The following is a 26037-nucleotide window of genomic DNA, read 5'->3' on the forward strand; positions in this document are numbered from 1 at the left end:
TAGAACAGAGTCCAGGAATTAGTATTTTTCAAGTGTCCCAGGTGATAGTTTTCAGAGGGCATTGCTAAGCACGGTATTACAAATATGTACAAAGAGACGAGAAGAGAGCGGAACAGTTGCCTCTTACAGGATCCTGCAGTGTCCAGACACCCGGAAGGCCTCTGAGCATGCCATCACCTGAAGGGTGCTCAAGGGGCACCTGTTCCCCCTAAGAGTGAGTGGGAGCAGTGTTCATCCCTGTGTCTCCATGGATTCCATTGCCCTTTGCTTTGGCACAGTATTTCCAAAACTCGTCATCTGAAGAACCACCAGAGAGACTTGTTAAAACTAGGGCTTCCAGGCCCTGCCTCCTGGACTCCAGTTCATTAGGGCTCTACCTCAGCCTAGGACTCTGTATGTTCAAAAGCACCCAGGTGATGCTTATGATATGTCAGGCTGGGAAATCCTGCCACAGCATCTTGATTTCTGTAACAGCCTCTTAGTGCCAGTCTTATACCTTCACCCAGTTTCAGTCCATCACACATCGTGTTCAGAACAATCTCCCTATTTCCTATATTCATATGCCATTCTGTGCAGCCTAGTGCGGCCTATGTTATTAAATGGCTTGATTAACTGATTCATGTGTTCTTGTTGAATTCCTCTCCCTTCTGGGAGCACAGACATAGACAGCAGCAGTCTGGTCTTAAGATCACAGAACCCAGAGGTTAGGAAAACACAAATGCAGTAATAAGATGTCTTCCCAATGGGTTTCAGCCCCGGGCAAGTTCACTATGGATTCAATGTGACCAAAGATATTGACAGCAAAACATTCTTTGGGGTGAAAGGGTTTATTACCCACTTGTTCTCCCAGCAGCAGGTAGAGTACTAACATCTCTGCTTCTGCACTGGGCCGAGCTCTTTGTGGAGTAACTCAATCAATAATAGTTTATTGCCTGTGGCTGTGGATGTAGTAACCTAGCAGCAGGCCAGTTACATCATCAAGTGGTTTAAGTTCAGTGAGGATCCTGGCCATAGGAACCCCAACTTCCCCACATAAGACAATGATAATAAAGGGACAAAGCCATATTTGGAAGTCAATACAACTGAAAACAGTACAACACAGATGTGAGGAAAATGGAAGTTTCTATGCCAAGATCCTCACCTGACCCTAAACTACCCTACTGCTAGGCCACTGCTTCCACACCTGCAGGCAATAAGCTATTATTGTTGGTGTTACCATATAAAGAGCTCCGTCCTCTGGGCCAGGCGGAGACAGGGGAGCATTACAGACCTGTGGATGGCTGGATGCAGATGTAATTCTAATGCTGGATCTACCGCTGTGAGAATAAAGCCAGGTATAAACCCTTTGACCCCAAGAACATTCCATTGTCATTTCTCAGTCTCACCAAATCCATAATAAACTTTTCGGGGCTGAAACCCTCAGGCAAAACTGCAGACAATACGACTGAAAAGCCTGTCTGAAGCATGCTGGCCCATGAGGCCTACTTGTGTACCTGTTGGGAAGAAGGTGCTAGTAACAACACAGTAACAAGAGCTGACAACTTTGCACGCTTGCTTCTGAGTGCTTTACATATATTATCTCATTTAATCCACACAGTATATGAGGTACCTACTACTGTTGTCCCAATTGCCATAGGAGATGATGTAGATATTTAGATTGAGTAACTTGCCCAATGACACACAACAGTGAAGTAATATAGAGACAGGAAGGAGGCCCAGGCTCAGCAGGCTTTGAAGCAGTGAGCAATACTGTCTCCTGCTTCCAGAAGATGGAATAAGAAGCAGGTTCGTGAAGGAGCTTCAATTCCCACATCATCACATTCCCCGCTTCCAGAGGGTAAAATAAGTGACCTGCAAAATCGCCAAAGCCTAGACTAGTGTCTAGTCTTTCAGAGAGGCTCCCAGGCCTCCTCTCCTGCTCCTTCCTGAACCTGCTTTCAGGGAATTTTTGTTTCCTGTTGTTGAATTTGTTTTTTAAAATTGATGAACAAAAGTTAAGAGTTAATGGAATGCAATTTACTTAAAAATGACTCTCCCCAGGTATGAGATGTTTGTTGAAATCATGTTCATTGCCTGACAAATACAAAACCAGAATTTTGGTGACTAACTGAAGCTGTGTGGTCTGTTTCACATTAGCTTTTCATCACGATTCTGACAAATGGGGCCATTCTCTTGGGTATATTTCTCATAGTAAGAGGTTCAAGGAAAATGATAATGAATACCCCACGAAACTGGTATCTCTACCTTTCTAACGAATGTGAAAGGAAATTCCTTAAGAAATAGTCTCTAACACAGAGGTCGTGGGAAACAATCGGACTGGAAGCCAGGCACATCATGGCTGCCTCACTGTGAGCAGTGCAACCTGGACTAATCCCTTCCTCTCTCTGGGTTCTGATGCTTTACCTTCAAAGTAAAAGCAGTATTACCTAAAATAGGGGCTGACAAGCCATGACCACAGCCCGTATCTGGCCCTTTTGGGCTGTTTTTGAAGGCCCTCCTTCCAGTTAAGAATAAATTTTACACTTTTTAGAGGTTTAAAAAAAAAAGAGAGGAAAAAGAAGATTCAACCAAGATCCTACATGGCCTGCAAAACATAAAATATTTACTGTCTGGCCCTTTATAGAAAAAAACTTTCTAACCCCTGACCTAAAACCATGGTGATGTCATCTAGCTTACCATAAGCAACAAAGCCAAATGAGCTGCAGAATTTACACTGTGAAGGAGGCTCTGCCACTAGCTACTTGACTAGCTCCCAAGTAGCCTCTCGGCACTTGAAATTCAAATTTGTGCTTTAGCAAAATTTCAAATGACCACAGGATCACAAACAAATAAGAGAATCATCAAAGCCTCAGTTTGTGAGGAAGCAAAGATCTAAGCCGTGTTGAAACCACCTAAGTTACTGCTGAGCATAGTGTAGCATAGAGGTCTCATAATGGGGGAAGAGAGAGGGCTCAGAATCCACTGTCCCCCAGATGTCACATAGAAGCATAAAACAAGTAAATGCCTGGGTGGTTCTGGAGGGGAGGCATCAGGGTGGGGTGAGCTGGACGTTCACTTGACGTCTTCCAGGCAGGGCAGCCTCCAGTGTTCCTTGGAAGCCAGTTTAAGAACCACTGATGGAGAGAAAAGAAATGGACCTGGATCTTGAGGGGCTTCATAGAACTACAGCTCAGCCATGTAATACTTTTATGAACTTAAGCAGTTCACATTTCCTCTTTAAACCACAGTTTTCTCAGTTTTAAAAAGGTGGTCTGTGTATCTTCTGGAATCGTTTTTAAGGCTAGTGTTAATTTATATAAAGTAATGTGTATATGACTACAAAGTATATTCTTCAGACATAAATTATATATATATATGTAATTTTGTTCAAATTTTGACATATATATATGAAATTAGCTAATAATGGCATGGTAAAAAGTATGAGAGAAATGCTGTATAAGGAGGTAACTACATTATGAAAGTCTGAAATTCCCCTCATCACTGTGGATAGAGAAAAGTAAGTGTCTCCGCCAGAATTTGGAGAGCATTGTGCTCTCGGCCGCTGCCCCCCACCACCCCTCCCCCTTTCTGGTTCAGGGATTCCTACCAGGCTCAGCGAGGTTTGGCTTCCATCCAAGAGGTAGGGGAAGAAAACAAAAACAACTCAACGATAAAACAGAAAGGAAAATGAGTCTGACAGATTTATTCCTTTCTGCATTTCCTGTTGCTGCTTCCCAAGGCTGGCTTTCAAACGCAAGCCTTTGTCCCATGAGAATAACTTCTGCAGCAGGGAAGCCCTGTCTGAGAAAGGTCTGACCCTCCCTTTTCATTTCTTGAATTTTTTTTTTTTTTAATTCTGGAGCCAAAACAAGCCCCAGGTGTCCTTTGTGTCCAATACTAACATGTAATATTCTCTTTCCTCTGTTTTTATAAGACTTTAGAAAAGAAAGAAGGGAAAGTTGTTAAAGTCCCAAGGATGGGGAGGGGGACCCAGAGGTAGTCCCAGAGGTCAGAAACGAGCCATGTGATATTTGCAGAACAAACAGAAATAATGGCAGTCTAACACTTATGAAAAAGTAGAACCATTCTCATTCATGTGTCTGTTTAAAAATGTATGTTTTTTAAGTACATGTAAGTGATACCCCAAAGACAGATTCAGGAGACTGGAGATAGGCATGCAAGTAAGTACAGACTGGAGCAAAGGATAAAATGATTTTATGGAGGTGGAATGGTGAGCTAATGTATATTACATGTCAGACTGTCTGCCAATTGGGTATGTTCTTATAAAGAATTAATGTTTCACTCACATTCAATATAGTTGACTTACTCCAGCTGAAATGGACCTAGATAGCTATTTATTATCTGAATGGCTTTAACACAGTATTCTCCACCCTGCAGCTAAAGTTATTGAGTCTAACATGTGGTATTCATTAGTTTAAATCCTGGAGTGTAATTGTCTAGATTTTAAGCATAAAACTTTGCAATAAAATTTTGCATTAAAAAAAAGATTTATTTGAAATCTCCTGAGTTCTGCCACCAACATAGTGGAAACAATACCAATTTTCTTTTCCTTTGGCCAAAAATATACATTTCACTGGCTTTTTGACAGGCATTTACATTCAGAAAAATTAGAGTTCTCCTTTTGCAAACAAATTTAAAATAATATTTAGGATATCCTTTCTGGAAAATCATTTAAGAAAAAGAACTCAATCTCTCTTGGAAGTATATTTCTATGGAATATAGATTGGAATGATTTCTACACCCAAAATATTTCATTCCCTCCCCCTTCTTCCTCCTCCTCTTTCCCAGTTCTCCATCCCAGAGTCTTATTTGAGAATTCTAACTATGTAGAGAGAAAACAAAGTTAATAATCTGTAAAATAACCTTCTAAATGATAATAATTAATAAAATAGTATTTGATCTCTTTTTCATATGCAATATAATTTTCATTCATTTATTTTCACAGTGATGAAAATTATGTCAAGGACCTGGAAACATTTTCATGAGTGAGGTATAAAGACAGTGAGGGTTTTTTTTTTTTCTAAGCCCCTTTACTTCCATTTACATTCAGAAAAATTAGAGCTCTCCTTTTGCTTCTAATGATAATAGTTAATAAAATAGTATTTGATCTCTTTTTCATATGCAATATAATTTTCATTCATCATTTATTTTCACAGTGATGAAAATTATGTCAAGGACCTAGAAACATTTTTGTGAGTGAGGTATAAAGACAGTGAGGTGTGTTTTTTTTTCTAAGCCCCTTTACTTCCAAAACAGAAAAGTTCTGGATTCTCAATTTTTTTAATGGTAAATAAAATATTTAAGATGAGGTCATAAGTGCCCTTACTTCCAAAACAGAAAAGTTTTAGATCTTAATTTTTTTAATGATAAATAAAATATTTAAGATAAGGTCATCAAATATTAAATACCTTACTTAAAACCTTACAACCACCAGCTCCACAATAATCTAAGGACTATCCAGCAAGACGATGTCACAGCAAATTGAGTTTCAAATAATGACATATTTCTATATACTGACTAAAAAATACATTACTTTAATCTTTTTAAAATCTGATTTTTTAAATTTCTGTTTAATACATATACATACTTTAAATGGTGAAATACCACATGCAAAAGAATGAAGTTGGACCCTTGCCTTACACCATATACAAAAATTAGCTCAAAATATATTTAGGTCTAAATCTATAAAACTCTTAGAAGAAAAAAGAAAACATAGGGGAAATTCTTCATGACATTGGATTTAGCAGTGAATTCTTTGATATAACATCAAAAGCACAGAAAACTAAAGGGAAAATAGATGAACTATATCAAAATTAAAAGCTTCAAATGAACAAAATAGCAATAGACTCATAGACATTGAGAAGTGACTGGTAGTTAGCAAGGGGGTGGGGTTGGGATGGGTGGGTGAAATAGGTGAAGGAGATAAAGAGGCACAAAATCTCAATCATAATGTAAAGTAGTCCTGGGGATGGAAGTACAGCATAGAGAATATAGTCAATAGTTCCATAACATCTTTCTAAGATGACAGATATTAACTACACTAATTGGCGTAAGGATTTAGTAATGTATATAACTGTTGAATCACTACATTGTATACTTGAAAATATTATATATCACTATACTTCAATTAAAATAATTTTTTTTAATTTAAAAGCTTCTGTGCATCAAAGGACACTCCAAAGTGAAAAGGCATCCTTACAGGAATGGAAGAAAATATTTGCAAGTTATATAGCTCTTAAGGGGTTAGTATCCAGAATACATAAAGAACTTCTATATCTCAACAAAAACAAAAGTAACCCTATTAAAATTGGGCAAAGGATTTGAATGAACAGTTCTCCAAAGAAGATACACAATTTGCCAACAACCATATGAAAAGATATTCAACATCATCAATTATTAGGAAATGCAAATCAAAACTATAATGAGATATCACCTCATATTTATAGGTAAACTACTACTAAAAACAAACAGAAACACAAGAAAAATTAGCCAGGATGTGAAGCAGTTGGAACTCTCGCACACTGTTGGTGGGAATATAGAATGGTATGACTGCCATGGAAAATAAGGAAGCAATTCCTCAAAAAATTTAAAATAGCATTATCAAATGACCTTGCAATTCCATTTCTGGGTATATATATCCAAAAGAATTGAAAGTAGAGACTCAAAGAGATATTTGTATCTTTATATTTATAGCAGCATTATTCACGATACCCAAGAGATGGAAGCAACCCAGATGTCCCAAATGTCCAAACAATGGATGAGTAGATAAATAAAACATGGCATATGTATGCAATGGATATTATTCAGGCTTAAAAAGGTAAGAAATGAAACAACATGGATAAACCTCTAAGACATTATGCTAAGTAAAATAAACTTGACACAAAAGGACAAATATTGTATGATTCTGCTTATATGAGATACCTAAAGCACTCAGAGTCACAGAGACAGAAAGCAGAAAGGTGGTTGTCAGGGCTGGGGGTAGAGTGACTCTTTAACACTATAGAGTTTCCATTTTGGAATATGATAAAGTTCTGCAGATGGCTAGTAGTGATGGATGTACAATATTGTGAATGTACTTAATGCCACTGAATCGTACACTCAAAACTGGTTAAAATGGTAAATTGTATGTTGTATTTACACACCTGTGCAAACATACACACTCACAAACACATGCATATACATATATACTCCCCCTCCCCCTGCCATATTCCTAAAATAGCATACTTTTCTACTAAATCAACATTCTATCATGAGTATGTGAAGGCTGTTCAGAGATGAGTCTTACAGTACATATGTACACTCCCTTTTATGTACAGCCTTTTGTTTTTCCTAGTTAATAATCTCCATGGGGTTTGGTTTTTTAGGTTTTTAGAAGAGGGGGGACTGGTTTTTTTGTATTTAATTCTTTTATCTATCTAATTCTTTTTCCATATAACTCCTCTCTCAAATTCTTCAGCAGAGCTGTAAAATTCCTTTCACTATGATAAAACAGTAAACAAACCATCAGTTTCAATTTTTTTTTTCTTGGAGCTATTTGTCCTAGAAGTCACTATCCTCCCACCCCAGTCTGGACTGGCACTCAACCTACTGCGCAGTTACCATGTCAGGACATCTATTCACTGTCAGCCCAGGAATCCTTTTCACCTCCAGGGTTCCACGTTACTGTTCCTCTTTCCCAGATCTAACATCTTTCTTTTCTTAATTTACTTCCTTCTTTGGGTAGGACACATTTCCAGAAGCTTCCTGAGAAGGGATGCATGGGAGGTTAATTTTTTTAAAAACGTGCTTGTAAAATAATGACTTCATTGTAACCCTCTTTGGAAAAAAAAAAAGTTAGTGACTCTTGAATTCAATATTGGAAACAATTTTTACTCAGAATGTTGAAGCCACTTCTCATTATTCCCTAGATTTAGGGGTTGCTGTTGAGAAATCAAATGTCATTCTGAATCCCCTTCTTTTATACATATTTTTTTTCTTTCTAGACATTTTGAGGATTTTCTCTTTACCCAATGTTTCAAAATGATGTGTTTTGGTTTAAGTCTCTTTCCATTTATTGTGTTGGGAACTTAGTAGATCCTTTCAATCCAGAACTCCAAATCCTTCCATTCTGGGTAGTTTCTTTCTTTCTTTTTAGAAATTTCTTCGTATTAAATTTTTCACTTCCTTTTTTTGGAGACTACTATTAATCCGATATTAGACCACCAGATTTGATTCTTAAGTTTTCTTAGTTATGTTGTTCTGATTTGATGGTATATTATGCCTTTGATTAGGTTACATTCCATGACAGAGTTCATGTCCTTCCCATGACTGCATTCTGTTGTACAAGACTGTGTTAGCGAGCTGAAGTGAGAGATTGTTCTTGCTGGCTTAATGAAATGAGCAGGCATGTTGAAGACACTCACATGGCTAGGAACAGGAAGTGATCTGTGGGGACTGCAGGTGCCCTCTAGGATCTCTAAGGCCCCTCTAGGACCTGAGCTAATAACCATCAAAAAGAAGGTGGGATCCAGAGTCGTAAGGCAGTAAGAAAATGAATTCTGCCAACAACCTAACTGCACTTGCAATTCTACCTTTCTCCAGCTGAGCCTTTGATGAGACTGCAGCCCCATCCAAAACATAGATTGCTGCCTTGAGGGACCCCAGGACAGAGAACCTTACTAAGCCATGCCCGAACTCCTAACACATAGAAACTGTAAGATTAATGTGAGAGTTGTGTAGGCCACTAGACTTGCAGTAACTTGTTATGCAGTAATTGAAAACAAATACCCCAGATGATTTCTTCAACTTTATCTTACAACTTTTTAATGAAACATTTAGAATTTTATCATGTATTTACTTTCTACTAGTTATTTTTGTCCTTTGAATATTATTAAGTGTCAATAGTATCCAGTTCTCATTATAGAGGGAGGGTAGGGGTAATAATCTGAGGGCTTCTTTGTGATAGATAACAAAAACAGTCACAATTCTTCTCTCTTTCCTGTGTCCATACCCTTTGCAACATGATTTTGTAACTCATTCCATGAAGATGTAGAATTATTTCCCCAACTCTCATTTCTGAGCTGGACTTCTGACTTGCCTTGGCCATTAGAATGTGGAAGAAATGATGGTGTGCTGGTTACAGCTTAGGCAACAAGTTTTTCATGCTTGCACTCATTCTCTTGAGACCCTGGCTGTGCCTAATGAATAAGCCTGTAGGAGAAAGAGAGACCACACAGACCAAAGTTCAGTCTGCCTCATTGAACCAGCCAAATCCCAGAGATGTGAGAAAGCCCAGTCATTATCAAGTAGCAAAGCTGCTCACCCAACCTAGCAGATGACTAGAGATGCATGAACAAGCTCTCCTGCAGCCGGCCCCCTGGTGACCAGAACTGTGAACTCAATGACTTGTTTTAAGACAGTCTTTTGGAGCAGTTTGTTACACAGCGATAGCCAAATAACTCACAGTTCTTTATACAGATTTTAACTAATCCTATCTTTTCAGTCAGTTCTTCAGAGCCAACTCCTCACCCATCCTGAGATATCTGTTTGCCTCTGGTTTCTGGGAATCTGCAGTGTTAGTTATTTTCCTTCTTCTTGGCTTCTCCCTGTGTAGGCTGTTAGGTTTCAGATTCCTAGATTCTGTCATCAGCTACGGAGTTCCATCTACCAGATTTTCATTGCCAGTTCTCATGTGGTATGAGATTCTCTCATTCTTTTTTTACCTTATTTATTCCTTGTTGCCATTTTTAGTGAGATTTCAGGAAAGAGTGGAGTTAAGCATCTATACTCAAAGACGTTACAGGAACCATGAGTTTAATACAATTCTCAATTGCAAAACCAAAATGTATTTCTTCCTCCAAACTTAATACCATTTTTACTAAAAAAAAAAAGCAACCAAAAGGTACTCTCCCTTGTTTGCTGCTTTTTCCTTCATGATTTATTTCTTATCTAGATGTCAATGGCAACTCCCACCCCAACCCCCCAGCACTCTATCCCCATTATCCTGCTTTATTACTTCACACTTCTCAGGGTTTCTTAACTTGGGTTCCATAGAATCCTAAGATTCTCTGTGTTGCTAGAGATTCTGCAAGAGACATGAAAAACATCAACATTAATTTTGGAATTTTGCATGCCATGCAATTCTAACACTCATAGTGCTGAGCAATGACCAAACAGCCCTGTCAGAAACTTCTTTAGAAGACTTTCTGCCCCACATGGCAGTGTAGACTAAGACCCCTTCATTTGGTTAGGTTCTCTCTCAATTGTTGATGGGAAATACAAGAGACCATTGATAACTGTTGAGGGCAGAATTGCACAGAGTGGAGGATAGCAGACTAATGAGGTCAGCCTTTCTCTTCCAAATTACAGCCCCCAAGCACCCCTGCATGTGCCCAAGTTGACATAGTGGGGCAGAAAAAAAGCTCTACCAGTAGAGCAGAAAATCAGAGGGAAATTTTCAGTCTGAAGAAGGAATTTTTATGCACCATGACTCACTTCTCCCCTGTCGTTTTGCTGTGTAAATGTTGCATGGATTGTACAGATTAGAGGAGATGGATATTGGATGTTCATAGTCTTTACTCTTTGCTCTTTGTTAGTTGTGACTGTTTTCTATTTTATTTGCATTTGTTTTATAAACATGACTGACATACAACATGGTGATGTTTGATGATGGATGAGAGATGCGAGAGGAGGATTCTCATCCCAGGCATAGTTAGGGACAGTTTCCATACATATGGTTAGGAATGAAGAATGATAACCTTTTGAGACATTTCACTGCCCTATTGTAATAAGAGATGCAGTAAGAGAGGGGGCAGGGATGAGAGAGAGGAAAGAGAGAGTGAGAGAGAAGAAGAAAGAAAAAAACACCAAGCACTAAGAACAGTCAGAAATTATCTCACTGAAACTGAAAATGAAATTTGTATATTTATCTCATTTGACCCCAAATTCATTCTTTATTGCAACAACCAAAAGCACAAATGTCATATGAAAGGGCACACATCAGTCCTTTGCTTTAAAAAATAATGCTTTGTACATGTATAGAAACTATGAAAGAAACCAAGAAACCAACAGGTATATAATAATTTTGTAACTGTATGTGTGTAATAATTTGTCACCATACTTGAGCCTAATTCTGTCAAGCAGTAACAAATTGTTTCTTCTAAATCTTGAATAAAACTTACTTTTAGAATATATTTTTACTCATGTTGCTTTGGGTTATGGTATTAGTAACTTTATTATTCAACACTGAAAATAAATTTTCATGTGAAAAATAATTCTAATTAAAATGACTATAACTTTTATTTAAATTAAATCTACAAGGCCTATCTTTAGGAAGTTAAATCTCACTTTGGCTTAAGACAGTTATTTAACAGAAGTTTATTATGTTTGTCTCATGAATTTTTAAAATTTATGAATGGGAAGGAACAATAAAGCTTAAGTAATCTAAGCATAACTGAGTATATTAAGAAAGTGGCTGAAAAGTCTTTTTTTCTGTTCTAAATAGGGAGAAACTATTCTTCCACTTACCATATTAGTATTTTGTCTCATTGAAATGAGCAGTAAGACTTTTAGGCTGTGGTAAACTGGATAATGGCTCCTAAAGATATCCACATTCTAATGTGGCAAAGGGGATTTAACAGACTGGTCAAATTTGGGGTCTTAAAATAGGAAGATTATCCTAGATTATCTAGATAGGTGCAACGTATTTACAAGGATCCATGTAAGAGGGGAGCAGGGGAGTCAGAGAGGAAGATCTGAAGATGCCAGGCTGCTAGCTTTGATGAAGGAGAAAGAGGCCATCAGTGAAGGAATGCAGGCCATCTCTAAAGGCTGGAAAAGGCAACGAAATGGATTCTCTCCTAGAACTTCCAGAAGACTCACAGGCCTGCTGACCCACTTTGGATCTCTAATCTCCAGAACAGTAAGATAATGTATTTGTGTTATTTGAAGCCTCTAGGTTTGTGGTAATTTGTTACAGCAGCAATAGGGAATTAATACATAGGCCATTTGGCTAAGGCTTAAAAACACAAACACATGCAAAATCAAATAGGTAATTTTTTTTAATAGAAAAGAGAAACTGAGTTCCTCTACCTACAATTATTGATTTGTTTTATGGGGTTTATATGCTCGGTGGGAAGGGTGTACCAAACAAAAAGAAGAGGCTATTAGGCTGGCTAAAATAGGTCCACAAGAAAATAGCCTTCTCTATCAAAAGATAGAAAATTTTATTTTTACTCTCGGATTACCATACCTAGAAGTTCATGACCCTGCTAACATACAATGAGCTGCAGATATAATAATTTTGGGGCTGTGGTTTCCTGAGACCTGAAAATTATTTCAAGAGTTCCTTCAGGTGGAAAGGTAGAGAGCGGCTATGCTGCGCATTTACTTGCCAACAGGCCCATTGTCTATCCCTGCCCTCCCGATGGGACGCAGTGTTTGCCTGCCTAGAACATTGCCTGACATACAGTTGACCCAGAGTATGTGATAAAGGAATGAAGGATGACCATGTTTTCTGAACTAAAAATCAAAAACCTGTGTGACGACGGTCTGAAATGACGCCTGCTAAGGGCAGTGTCTCAGGAACCTGAGGCTGACCCCAGAGACCAACTAGACGGAAGCCTGCTTCCCCCGGCTCCTACAGAGGCTTGTGGGTTTTATTTTATTTTATCTCCAGTTCTCCGTTAGCACTTGGTTGCTGACGCCTTGGCTATTCATTCCTTATGTGTCCATCTGCGTCCCTGGCAGTTTTGAACGCAGTGGGGCCTTAGCCTTGTGTATCCCCTCCATCACAGGGCCGGCTGTAGCTGCCGACATATCGTGAAGGCCCTGCTTCCCTCCACCCTGCACGCCAGGTGCTGGAGCCCCGCCTCTCTTCTTGGAGCAAGCCCTCTGGTGCTCCCCAGAACAGTTTTCCATTCTGAAGCTGCCTTCTCAAAGCCCTGCACCGGGACTTGGCAGCTACCACCCACAAGCCAAATCCAGCCCACTGTTTCTCTTCACAGATAAAGTTTTATTGGAACACAGCCATGCTTATTTGTTTATACATTGTCTACGGCTTCTTTCAAATTACAGCTTCACAGTTGAGTAGTGGTAATAGAGATCTCATGGCCTCAAAGTCTGCAATGTTTGTTAACTGATATTTGGAAGAAAAGGTTTACCAGCCTTTGCCCTGTGCTTCTGCATAAGAAAAGGGTTTTGACCCTCTTTCCATTGAAGTTGTCTCTTCCTTCCCATGTGGAGTAAATATTGAAAATGGTTCCTCCATTTCTGCGGCACACAGACACCTGCCATGTAACAGTGTCCCATACCAATACCCGATCCCATTAGTGTCTTGGGATATTGTTGTTTATTCATAAAATGCACAATAGCATGTAGATTAACAAAAAAAAAGTGCCACACAAAGAGAAGATACTCTCTTACAAGAGAAAATGAACATTTCAAGTTGCCTGGTTATCATGAATATATATAAAGAAACATGGGTTTTATTTTTATGGTAGGTGAAAGTCTTCCTTGATATGCAAAACTTCTGGTCAAATGTTCTCAGAGATACTAGAGTTAAAACTGTTGCCTCCATAATATCTAGCCTTAATAACTTCCATGAGAACTCTACTCACAAAGCTGCTTTCCTGTAGCAAGAAACTGTACATAGGCTTTCAAAGTAATTGGGACATTTTGTAATAATTTATGCCTTATGTACAATAACATTGAATCAGTAAGACAAAAGTACTAAATCTCTCTTCTCTAAGAAAACTTCCTGTATCTCAAGCATTGAATATAGGAATTTTGTTCACTTCAGTCAGCATTATTTGTGCCCAAGATTTGCATTTTTAAATGGGAATGTATAGATTCCCCCATTATTTTAACAGTTTTTAAATATCTAATTTACAGCATAAAGAACTGAGCATCACATCCAGACTCTCAGAATGCAAATGATCTGAGCGTATTTCTTTGCCTGGCAGAAGGTGGCACTAGAGTTATGCTTGCAAAACCACTGCTAAATATCTAGTGTTTAATTAGCCAGCCTTCAAACTTGCTAGAAAAATCAGCTTCTAGACCTCAAATGTATTTACCAGAATCAAGGCCATGCCAATAAAACTTCTCAGAATTCTACTCCAAAACCTGCAGACAATCATCCCAAACATTCATTTTACAAATATTTTTGGTATAGATTCTATGAAAATTATTTGTACAAATATTATGTATGTTGGTGATATTCAGTAAGTAATATAGACACTGAAACTTACCAGCTAATAGGAGAGACACATTAAATAGATCACAGATAACTACCTAGTAAATGACAATCATCATGAGTATCAGAAAGCCCATGTCCGGGATGCTGTGAAGGGGTATTAGAAGAACCTGAAGCAATTGTGGGGGTAGATTTAAGAGGATGTCCTTCAGTCTCTCCTGAAAGTGCTTATTCTTCATTCCTAAAATGTCATTCTTTCTAAACCCTATTTCTGTGTCTACCCTTAAATACCACTCAATAATTAATTACATTATTAAAGTTCTGTCCCAGATTCCATTAGCTCATCAGGCGCTATGTAATTTCCCTGGGTTTTGCAAACGCTAGTTTCTTTTAAGCATTTAATAGAGTGATCGTTCTCACTTGGGCCAGGACCACCCACCCTCATGGGCAATTTAGAAACTTACGGAGGTGTTTTTGTGGATTTCACAATGATTTGGAGGGTGCTCCTGGAATTAATGAGTGAGTGCCAGGAGTCCTAGGCATCCTGCCAGGAGGGGGCCATCTGCACGAGGAAAACCTACTCCTCAACCTTCCACTTCCCAGGGTCCCACTGGTCATTCATGTATGTAGCCTACTTATAATTATCTCATGTTTTACATGTAAACACAAAGTCTTTCACATGCTTTTAATGTAAACTGAATTTTCCAGGAATGCAACATGAGTGTAAATAGAAGGAAGACTGTACTTTGTTTAGTTTGAAACTTTACCAAAAAATTCTTAACCATTTTGGAAAAACCCCTTCATTAATGGCAGTGCCACAATGGGTATTTAAGTTGCCAATAAGACACACTACTACTATTCTGCTTTTTATAGTTGACACGTTCATCATGATGGGTGTAAGCATTTGACCACTTCATCATGTCTTGTAGTGTAATCAAATCAAAGCATTTACATAGTGAAATACATATTATTTCATTAAAAATTACTTTCCTTGAATTTTGGGGAATTTTGGCTTTTCTTGTTATGTGCATAGGGAGCTTATGTTATCTGTGAATTTGATTTCAGGATAGTAAAGAAGACATTACCAGTTTAGTCATTTTTAAAAGAGGGCATTGGTTCTGATAGGAGAGAACCACTGAAGCAGGGCTAATATTTAGGAAAACAGGAGACAGCCAGACCAGGTAAAGGTGTGCCTCCACATACTGTCTGTGTGTCCTTGGGCAAGTTCTCAAATGCTTACAATTTCAGTGTCTTCAGCTATGCAGCAAGCCCCCAATAGTACCTATCCATGGAAGTTGTGTCTGTGAGGTTAACTGAGATAATGTTCCGGAAGTGTGCACCACAATACCAAGCATATCATAAAAACCATTAAATGTTATTTTTTTATTTTAACAGTCACATGGCAACTAATAATGCTGTAGATTATTTTCCTAGTTAGGTGGAGCATATTTGTATCCATCCTCTGATTGTTAAACTCTCATATTATGAGTAAGAGTACATTTTAAAAAGAAAGTTTTTGATTGTTATTTTAGGTTTTAATCCTCCAGGGTTAAAGCCATCTGGCTTCTGCTCTCTGAATCCAGCTACACAGCCCCATCATTTGAATTTACATTTCTGCTACATGATTCTGTAATCAGGGAGAATATGAAAATGAATTTGGTGACTGAAACTGATAAATAGGAGTCAAGATTACGTATTTGATGAGGAAGTATTCTTGGCCTCACGTCCTCTGTCACCCCCAGACCACATTTACCAGAACCAAGTAGATGATTGTCCAGATGAAAATCACTGTGTCCTAAATCTGGTGGAGAAAAAGATTGATATTATCCCTGAACAAACTATTAAGCTTTTTTATAACTCTGAATAATTCATTCAACAAATATTTACTTGGCTCTTACTTTGAATGAGGAGATATGCTGGGAACTGGAGTGAATATGAGCTAGAGAATTATAAGTTAGTATTCACTGATTCATGCTTTCAACAAATATGCTTTGGCATGATGGGCTCTGGGCCAGGTACCGGGGATACGAAGATGTGTAAGATATGGTGGTCTGTGCTTTAAAAATCTGAATCCATATAAAGTAAACCAGCAGGAGTTGAAATTTAAACAATCTTATTTTATCTCAAGGAAAGTTTCTAAGATGGGAAGTAAACTAATTATTGAATAGCCATGTAACCAGAGTACTAAAGAGTACTATATTTTGACATATGCTAACATTCATTTTTATTTAGTCCTTCTGCATACCCTATGAGACAGGTATTATGTTCATTTTTGCTGTGCATAAGGAAATCAACTTAGAATATGTAACTTTTCCAACTTAGTAATAGTTGTAAACAAGTACTAGTTCTTATTGACACAAGTATTGTGCATTGGATTTCATTGAATCTTCATAAAAATCCTAGATGGTAGGTACTATTATTGCTTCTATTCTATAATGTGGAAACAGAGGGTGAGAGAGTTTAAGTCAATGCTGCAATTTCACACAACTAGCCGTGGAACCAGCACACAGCCCAGACCTTCTGCTTCCCAAGATACATGACCGTCATCTACAGTCCGGGCGGATGAGGAGAGCCGGGATGAGGACTCCAGCTTGCCTGACTTCAGACTCCCTGCTCCTTCTACCAGATTCTACTTCTGCTAGCTCTGGCCCGTCTGGTGGCCATGCAGGAGCTGTATTCCAAGGATTTTTGAACCCTTCATGAGATGACATTGACAGGGACATGCACGAATGGAATGCAGTGGAATAGTTCGAGGTAGCTCAATGCTTCTACCAAGAACAATCAAAAAAGTCAGATAAAATACAAAACTCACAGTTTTTTAAAGCATCCAAGAGCTTAGAAGTAAAGGGAATTCAAGGACTAAAATTGCAGAGAGCGGAGAGCCTCTCAGAGGTGAGCTGAGGGCCCGAGTTCTTCCCTGAGGGTGTTTACCAATTCTGGGTGGGGCCAGACACTGAGAGCTGGGGTTGGCCCGGTCAGAGGCTATGCCTTGAGCAAAGATAGAGGCAAACTGTGGGCAGTTGTGCCGGGGCAGGACTGACAAAAACTGGAGACTTCGGGAGCCTCAAACACGAGTTCGCCACCCAAGCCTTCACTAATTCTGCCGTTGTATAAGACAAGAACTTCTAAATCTAAACCTAAATCTCTTATAAGCAGAGCCGACTTGCCCTTTGTCTCTTTTAGTGCTGAGGAAACAAAAACTTGGCAAGCTCTGACGTAAGGCCCTGGAGGGCCATACCCTAGGAAAGGGGACAAGAAGGTAGACTGAGTCTTACTGCCTTATTCAGCTTCGGTTGCCACAACAAAGTACCCTCGACTGGGTGACTTAAACAACAGACACTTCTCACAGTTCAAGAGGCTGGGAAGTCCAAGATCAAGGGTGCTGCTGAATTGGTCTCTGGTGAGAACCCTCTTCATGACCTGCAGACAGCCACTTTCTATGTCCTCACATGATGGAGAGAGAGAGACATGTATTTCTCTCTCTCTTCATATAAGGCCACACTCCTATGGGTTAATTCCCCACCCTTATGCTCTTATTTAACCATAATTACCTCCTGAAGATCCAACCTCCAAATATAGGTGCACTGTGGGTTAGGACTTCAGGGTATGAATTTTGCCGTGAGGCAGTTCAGCCTAGCACTTACCAAAATGCAGCATGGCCTCAGCATACCTAAATGTGGTGAACTAAAATAAATAGATCTCCTTAACAATGTTAAGCTAAAGGTAAATTTAATTTACCTGTAATTGTGAAAATTTAGACTCTAAGGGTGAATTCTACAAAAAGTAGTTGAGTGTATGTTTTCTCTTTGCAGAACCTACTACCTCAAGCTATAGATCTTTGAAAATAAACTTAATCAGAAATGAGCAATAAACTTGCACAACAACTGATTGTATTTTATAGCATTCTTCTAAAGGTCAAAACTTAATGCAGGGCAGTTAGTTCTTTGTGTAGAGCTAGGTGATGGCTCAATTTGTGGCTTCTGGGACTATCATTTGTGGCATCATTTAATAATTTACTGAAAATACTCAGAGTAGGAGTCCCCTTCATCAGACAACTCTTTGGGGTCTTATTCCTTCATGTCTTCTTAGAAAATGTGTCAGTGCCTTAATATTATAAGTAAAAACTTAAATGTTGTGGCTAACAGGGACCCTTCACTGATTCTAAAGTTGTGTTGAAGTCAAGGGTATTTCTTCCTAATTTGGAGTCAGCCAAGTTCAGACTCCAGATGCAGGGAAAATGCAGAACAGGACTATCAGTCTTCTTTGTTCAGCACAGATGACTGTGGATTTGCCTAGTTAAAAATAACAGCATTCCTTCCCCAAGTCATCAGCTGGATAGTCTAGCCTGCTCGTATTTTTTTAACCCAGTCAGGGGAATTAAGGTCAAAAGGCTATGTACTCTGAATTAAATTTTTTTTCACGATAGATTATTCTGGAAATTTTGTCTCCCTCTGATATTTTTATTTAATGATTCTCCTACTTCTAATTGTAAAACATGTAATAAATTTAACTTATATTGTCACTGAACTGCTTCTCTTTCACCAGTTTTTCCTGTTGTTAACAGGAAAGCTAATTAGTTTACCCTAAATTGTTCTCCAATTTTCTTTATGAAACTTTCTAGTAATTCCAATAACAACCATCTGCCTGGATAATTCCATCTCTTGAAGGTTATTTGCAATGTCGTACATCAACTAAACAGTATTGATATTTCTGTTGTATCATTTGTATCATTTCCATCCCAAAATGGATATATCCATTTATTTGATTTGGATGGAAATGTGTCACACCCATTGGCCCCCTCATTTCTCCCTCTCTGTCTTTTTAACTTTCTCTTGACTACTCTTCATTTTAGCTCACGTATTTCATGCAAGAAAGAATAAATATGTTTGGCATTTTAGGATAATGTATCAGCGGAATATCCCAGACTCATCTATCTCCTCCCCATTAATCTGTGCTTTGCCCCCTCCCCGCAGCACTAAGAAAAAGAGAAACCATCCAGAGCAAAAAAAAAAAAAAAAGTATGTGAACTTTTAAAATAAATGTCAAAGTGCTCTTTTAAAATTCAAGTACAATTTATTGCTATTATAAAAGAGTTACACTAAAGAAGTAGTTGACAGCATGATTTTAGCTCTGGAAGCATTGTGAGTATTGAGGAGATATTTATATTCCAGCTGAGATTTCAGAGGCTTCAAAAAGCCTGCATGTGGTGGTTTTTTATTTCAATAATTTATTAGATATTCTGATTTAATCAAATGTTGAGCTTATCCAACGCTGCTTTTCAGATCTGCTGCAAAGAAAATATGTTGTTATACAATCCACGTGCTCTGTGGGGTTTCCTATCAGTTCCCATCTTAATACCCAGGAGATGTGGTACAAAAGCTGCGCCGGATGATATATGTCGGTGTGGTTCCTGATCCCGCAGATAAAAATCATGCACATGGCTGGTACTGCATGTAAATAATCAGCATGGTTGATTGTGATCTCAAGAATTTTGCAGTTTGCTTCCTGGCTACCTGAGATCATCTTTCTCCCCGGGTGCATCACGATAATCGCCAAGGGCAATGTAAGGCTGTAAACTTGGTCAAAGACACATGGAGCCACAGGGTGCCTTGAGGGTCAGTGAAGGGCAAGTATGCTTCGTGCACCATTTGTATCCCCTCCTCTGTGATCCCTCGTGATGAACTGGGGGCACGCTTCCTCCAACGATCCCCCGAAGGAGGGTGTTTTTCATCAAGTTCATGCCCTTGACCTTTGGATCAGGCAATGAAATTAGAATGTTCAATGGCAGCAAGGCTAGGAAAGTTTATGCTTCTCTAAAGAGCCACAAAGTAGTATCTGTTACATGATTTCTGAGCTAATATTGTTAATATAGAATTTTTAATTAACTCATTCACTCAATGAATTTTTAATTAGGATATAGAGGTGAGATGACCCTCTATACAGGCAAGAACACAAGTCAGCCTTTGCAACTTTCAATAGAATGTTAAGCTTGCCTTGTGCATTCTGCTATTCAGATCATGTGAGCCTTCCTTCAAACAATAATGCCTGATATTTGCAATCCAGGTCTTCTGCCAGAATTTAACTTGAACAGATTGCTCCACAGCTTCTGTCAAAAGGCAACAGAGACAAATGATATTTGAGTTAGATAGTTTACCCGTTCATCTCTTCTGTAATCTAAACTGTCTTCTTTGTACACATAGATTTCCAAAAAACTATTTACTTGGATTGCATAGACTTAAACCCTTGAAGAACTATCTTCATTGAACTTACATTTTATTAGAATCTTAGTAATTATTAAAGGTCAGTTTGAAAAATATTTCCAGTGCCCTGGTATGGTGAAAAGAGGAATTAGGAGTTAGGAATTAGAGGGTTTTGATCTGAGGCTTGATGATGCCCCTATAATAGCTGGCTGATATCATTATAGCTCAGTTTTCTCATATTAATAAGGGAACAAAATACCTACACTAAGTAATAATTAAAGTAAGTGAGGTAACGTAGAGGTCTGACAAGAATAGGTGTTTAAATATGAATTGAATCTACATCTTCCATGAAATTTGTTGCTATTATGTGCACAATCCTTCAAATAAGAAATTACCACCCAGAAACTATTAATTCTTCTAGAGAATCATTTACTTCTTTTTAAAAGATAAAGAGAAGTATCTGACTTGTGTCTTTTTAGACTTGGCTGACAGGAAAGGTGTAGCTAAATCTATCACTTAAAAAAGGGTTTTCCCTAAGAATTTTCCATTGTTCCACACGGTCCTTTTTATTTTCTATTTAATCGCTCTAGCATGACTTTGAAAACTCAGGAAATATTCAGCTAGCTTTTTGCTAGAATTTCATCATCTCCCTTTGTCACCCTTCACAGCGACTCTTCTATCCCTTCATCACTGTCCTAGAGCCAACGCTATACTCACCACTCTCAAAAACCGATCATAAATCTTTATTGGATTCCTAGGGCCATATCAAGGTACCATAAACTGGGTGACCTAAAACAGCAGAAATTTATCCTCTCACAGTTCTGGAGGCTAGATATTCAAGGTCAGTGTGCCAACAGGACCTTGGTCCTCTGTCCAGGAATCCAGATCAAATCCTTCTCTGTCTCTTCCTAGCTTCTGGGCATAGCTGTCAGTCCTTGGCATCTCATGGCTTGGAGCTGCAGGACTCCAGTCTCTGCCTCTGTGTTCACATGGTGTTTTTCCCCTTCTTATAAGGACACTAACCATATTGGATCGGGACCCACCTGAATGACTGCATCTTAACCTGATTACGGTCACAAAGACCCTGTTTCCAAATTAGGTCACACTAACAGGTACTCAACCCACAGCACCTTCCCACCTCTCAGAGAATATTGATATGTTGCTCCTAATATACCCACCATTATTCATCCACCAGTCCTTATGTCTTCTGTGCATTGTCGGAAGACAGTTCTCTCCTTTGCACAGCTGGACCTTTCACCTGATCTCTGGGTTCCCTGTCCTCCCCTGCTTCACCAGTTATTCCCTCCCTCTCTATCTTTATCTCAGAATTTTACTTCTCCTTATACTGAATTCTTTTGCAGTATTCTGCAAATATATTCAAGCCTGCCCCACCCACTTAAAAAATGTTTTGAATCTATTTGTTATTTTGAATCTGCTTTTGCCTTTATGAAGTTACTCTCCTTCCCTTTGGAATCCAAGTTTATGGAAAACTTACCAAACCCAGAATTTACAGGACCCACCATCTCTGTATTCCTTCCACATGGGTTCATTTCCACAAGGAGTCACTGAGTGAAAAGGCACCATCTGTCCCAGACGCTGGGTAGATATAGCTCCTGATTTCAAGAAGAGAAGACAAACACCAAACATGACCTGTACCTTGATTGAGGAGAAGCTTCAGAGTTATGAGAGTACATGATAAGGAGCCCAGACTAGACTGAGAAATTGGAGGTCTCCCAAAGAAGGGATATGACCTCCTCATAAGGAAAGAATGTAGAAGAATTAACCATATCAAGTGGGGAGAGAATATCCCAAGCTAAGGGATTAGTGGGTGAGAAGATGCTGAGGTAGAAAGAAATATGGTGTTTTCAAGAAACTGGAAGAGGGCCAATATAACTTTATTGTAGAGGCTTGGAAGGAAATGGTGCAAAATGATGGTGGTGGAACATTTAATGGACAAATCAAGTATTGCCAAATACAAATGAGCCATACTGAGGATTTTACTTTTTGGCAATGGGAAAAGGACTTTAAACAGGATGTGATCTGATCAGACTTGCTTTTAAAAGTATCACTCTGGCTGTAGCTGGAGCATAAATTGGGAGAAGGAGGTGCAGGTGGGAAAGAACAGTTACAATGTTATTATCGGAATCCAGCAGAGATACTCTGTAACTGCATGACAGTGATGGCAGAAGAAAGAGAGTCCTGGGCATACTGAAAAAATATTAAGGAGATAGAATGAACATGACTTGGTGACAGATTGGCTGTCGGAGTGAAGAATAAGAACATGTCCAGCCTGACCCCAGGTTTCTTTCTAAACAGCTGGATATATGATGGTGTCATCATTAAAAAAGGATACACTGATTTCAGTAGTACGGTGTCAGAATCAGGAAAATGATTAGCTTCTATTGGAACATGTTGACTTTGAGGTACCCATGAGAATTCCGAGTGGAAATACTACGAAGTAGGCAATCCTCAACTTTTGTAACACTGCTTAATACCACCAATAACAAACCAATAGCTGAATGCAAGAAGTCCAGTTTAGGGTTCAGCTCATTTGAACTCCGCAGCATTTGATGCTATTAGTCATTCCTTCCTTAGAGCAAAAGATCTTCATCTTTGATTTCTGCTTAGAATACTGTCCTCTGATTCTCTTCCTTCTCTCACGTGTCTCTCTCTGTCTAACCTTAAAACATTTGAGATTTTCAGAGTAATTGCCTCAGCCCTTCTCTTCTTATTTACATTCTTTCTCTCTGCCAACTCTCTCTCAGTTCTGACCCTGCAAGAGTTTCAAATAGAATATTAAATAAATAAATCATAAATCTGTATCATTAGGGATCGGAGCCAAGATGGCAGAGTGAGTAGAGCCGCGGAAATCTCCTCCCAAAACAACATATATCTATGAAAATATAACAAAGACAACCCTCCCTAGAATAAAGACCAGAGGACACAGGACAATATCCAGACCACATCCGCACCTGAGAGAACCCAGCGCCTCGCGAAGGGGGTAAGATACAAGCTCCGGCCCCGCGGGAGCCGAGCGCCCCTCCCCCCAGCTCCCGGCGGGAGAAGAGCAGACAGAGCGGGAGGGAGACGGAGCCCAGGACTGCCGAACACCCAGCCCCAGCCATCCGGGCCAAAGCACAGAGTACGTGCCCAGGGGGCCCTGGATGCTAGGGAAACAGGGCAGCAAGAACAGTGAGCGGGTACCGGAGGCCTGGCACCGGAGGACATAAAAAAGGCGAGTGGTTTTTTTTTTTTTTGCTGTTTTGTTTTTGCGAGCACTTTTTGGAAGTCTTAAAGGGATAGGGACCCCAATACTAGGGAAACAGGGCAGCAAGACCGGTGAGCAGATGCCTGAGGCTGGTGCTGGAGAATAAAGAAAAACGAGCGGCCATTTTTTATTTTATTTATTTTATTTATTTTTATTTTTTTAATTTTACAAATTTTTTTTTTTTTTGTGGTCATTGTTTTGTTTTGGCGGGTGCTTTTTGGAAGTCTTAAAGGGGCAGGGCGGGACACTTAATCCAGAAGTAAGGAATCCGGGGATCTCTGGGCACCCTAACCCCTGGGCTGCAGGGAGCAGGGAGGCCCCTTACGGAGATAAATAGCATCCAAGCCGCTCCCCCTCCAATGGGAATCCACCATTTTGGAGCAGCTGCCCGAGCCAGGCCACGCCCACAGCAACAGCGGAGATTAACTCCATAGCAGCCGGGCAGGAAGCAGAAGCCCTGTCTGCGCACAGCTGCGCAGCACAAGCCACTAGAGGCCGCTGTTCTCCCAGGAGAGGAAGGCCACAAACCAACAAGAAGGGAAGTTCTTCCGGCCGTCACTTGTCCCAGCTCTGCAAACTATTCCTATCACCATGAAAAGGCAAAACTACAGGCAGACAAAGATCACAGAGACAACACCAGAGAAGGAGACAGACCTAACCAGTCTTCCTGACAAAGAATTCAAAATAAGAATCATAAACATGCTGACAGAGATGCAGAAAAATACGCAAGAGATATGGGATGAAGTCTGGAGGGAGATCACAGATGCCAGAAAGGAGATCGCAGAAATGAAACAAACTCTGGAAGGGTTTATAAGCAGAATGGATAGGATGCAAGAGGCCATTGATGGAATTGAAATCAGAGAACAGGAACGCATAGAAGCTGACATAGAGAGAGATAAAAGGATTACAGGAATGAAACAATGTTAAGAGAACTGTGTGACCAATCCAAAAGGAACAATATCCATATTATAGGGGTACCAGAAGAAGAAGAGAGAGGAAAAGGGATGGAAAGTATCTTGGAAGAAATAATTGCAGAAAAATTCCCCAAACTGGGGGAGGAAATAATCGAACAGACCACGGAAATACACAGAACCCCCAACAGAAAGGATCCAAGGAGGACAACACCAAGACACATAATAATTAAAATGGCAAAGATCAAGGACAAGGAAAGAGTTTTAAAGGCAGCTAGAGAGAAAAAGGTCACCTAAAAAGGAAAACCTATCAGGCTAACATCAGACTTCTCGACAGAAACCTTACAGGCCAGAAGAGAATGGCATGATATATTAAATGCAATGAAACAGAAGGGCCTTGAACCAAGGATACTGTATCCAGCACGACTATAATTCAAATATGATGGTGAGATTAAACAATTCCCAGACAAACAAAAGCTGAGGGAATTTGCTTCCCACAAACCACCTCTACAGGACATCTTACAGGGACTGCTCTAGATGGGAGCACTTCTAGAAAGAGCACAGAACAAAACACCCAACATATGAAGAATGGAGGAGGAGGACTAAGAAGGGAGAGAAGAAAAGAATCTCCAGACAGTGTATATAACAGCTCAATAAGCGAGCTAAGTTAGGCAGCAAGATACTAAAGAGGCTAACCTTGAACCTTTGGTAACCACGAATTTAAAGCCTGCAATGGCAATAAGTACATATCTTTCAATAGTCACCCTAAATGTTAATGGACTGAATGCACCAATCAAAAGACACAGAGTAATAGAATGGATAAAAAAGCAAGACCCATCTATATGCTGCTTACAAGAAACTCACCTCAAACCCAAAGACATGTACAGACTAAAAGTCAATGGATGGAAAAACATATTTCAGGCAAACAACAACGAGAAGAAAGCAGGGATTGCAGTACTAGTATCAGACAAAATAGACTTCAAAACAAAGAAAGTAACAAGAGATAAAGAAGGACACTACATAATGATATTATGTAGTTGGACTCAGTCCAACAAGAGGATATAACCATTCTAAATATATATGCACCCAACACAGGAGCACCAGCATATGTGAAACAAATACTAACAGAACTAAAGGGGGATATAGACTGCAATGCATTCATTCTAGGAGACTTCAACACACCACTCACCCCAAAGGATAGATCCACCGGGCAGAAAATAAGTAAGGACACGGAAGCACTGAACAACACAGTAGAGCAGATGGACCTAATAGACATCTATAGAACTCTACATCCAAAAGCAACAGAATATACATTCTTCTCAAGTACACATGGAACATTCTCCAGAATAGACCACATACTAGGCCACAAAAAGAGCCTCAGAAAATTCCAAAAGATTGAAATCCTACCAACCAACTTTTCAGACCACAAAGGCATAAAACTAGAAATAAACTGTACAAAGAAAGCAAAAAGGCTCACAAACACATGGA

General features: G+C 39.3%; 1 long non-coding RNA gene across 1 annotated transcript in view; it reads right to left on the bottom strand.

The window, feature by feature from the left end:
* The window catches only part of LOC118913606 (uncharacterized), a 38355-nt gene extending 21279 nt beyond the window's left edge, over positions 1 to 17076 (bottom strand). Inside the window, exon 1 of the long non-coding RNA XR_005025273.2 lies at positions 16983 to 17076. This is a non-coding gene — a long non-coding RNA (uncharacterized LOC118913606). The remainder of the gene's footprint in view (positions 1 to 16982) is intronic.
* Between the last annotated feature and the right edge of the window lie 8961 nt (positions 17077 to 26037).

The sequence above is a fragment of the Manis pentadactyla genome, chromosome 1 (genome assembly GCF_030020395.1).
Source record: "Manis pentadactyla isolate mManPen7 chromosome 1, mManPen7.hap1, whole genome shotgun sequence".
In the NCBI taxonomy this organism is placed as follows: domain Eukaryota; kingdom Metazoa; phylum Chordata; class Mammalia; order Pholidota; family Manidae; genus Manis; species Manis pentadactyla.